At 42.1% G+C, this 497-nt stretch overlaps 1 protein-coding gene across 1 annotated transcript in view; it reads left to right on the top strand.

Moving 5' to 3' along the window:
* Nucleotides 1-497, top strand: part of myom3 (myomesin 3) — a 68,038-nt gene that overhangs the window by 11,259 nt on the left and 56,282 nt on the right.

Here is a 497-nt window from a genome sequence, read left to right on the forward strand (position 1 = left end):
ACTCACACACACACACACACACACTTTTGCACACATGCGTACACACACAGCCGCACGCACACACACTACACCTCACTCACACATACACACACACACACTCTCTCTCTCACACACACACTACACCAGACAACACTAGACATGGTACTGACACACACACACACACTACATGGCTTTAGAAGGAAGTGAACATGTCTTTGGTCACCTTTTGGTAACAAGCTTACATGATGACATTGTTTTAGAGCTTTGCTTTTTTAAACCCCAGTGAGGGTCACAGCTTGTCCTGCTGAACATCTGAAAGGTTTAAATATAATATGATGGAGTCTCAGATGCTGCTGGGACACGGCAGGTCAAGAAATGATTTACCTGGCAAACCCTTTTATCAGCGGAGCTGTCCACATCACATCAACTCATGACTGGGTTTATCATATCAAAATCTCTCAAACATTCATAGAAGATTTATATCATAAATAAACATTGAAACATGAACACAGTTTTGG

This window comes from Sinocyclocheilus rhinocerous, unplaced genomic scaffold, assembly GCF_001515625.1.
Source record: "Sinocyclocheilus rhinocerous isolate Xijiao unplaced genomic scaffold, SAMN03320098_v1.1 scaffold1510, whole genome shotgun sequence".
Classification (NCBI taxonomy): domain Eukaryota; kingdom Metazoa; phylum Chordata; class Actinopteri; order Cypriniformes; family Cyprinidae; genus Sinocyclocheilus; species Sinocyclocheilus rhinocerous.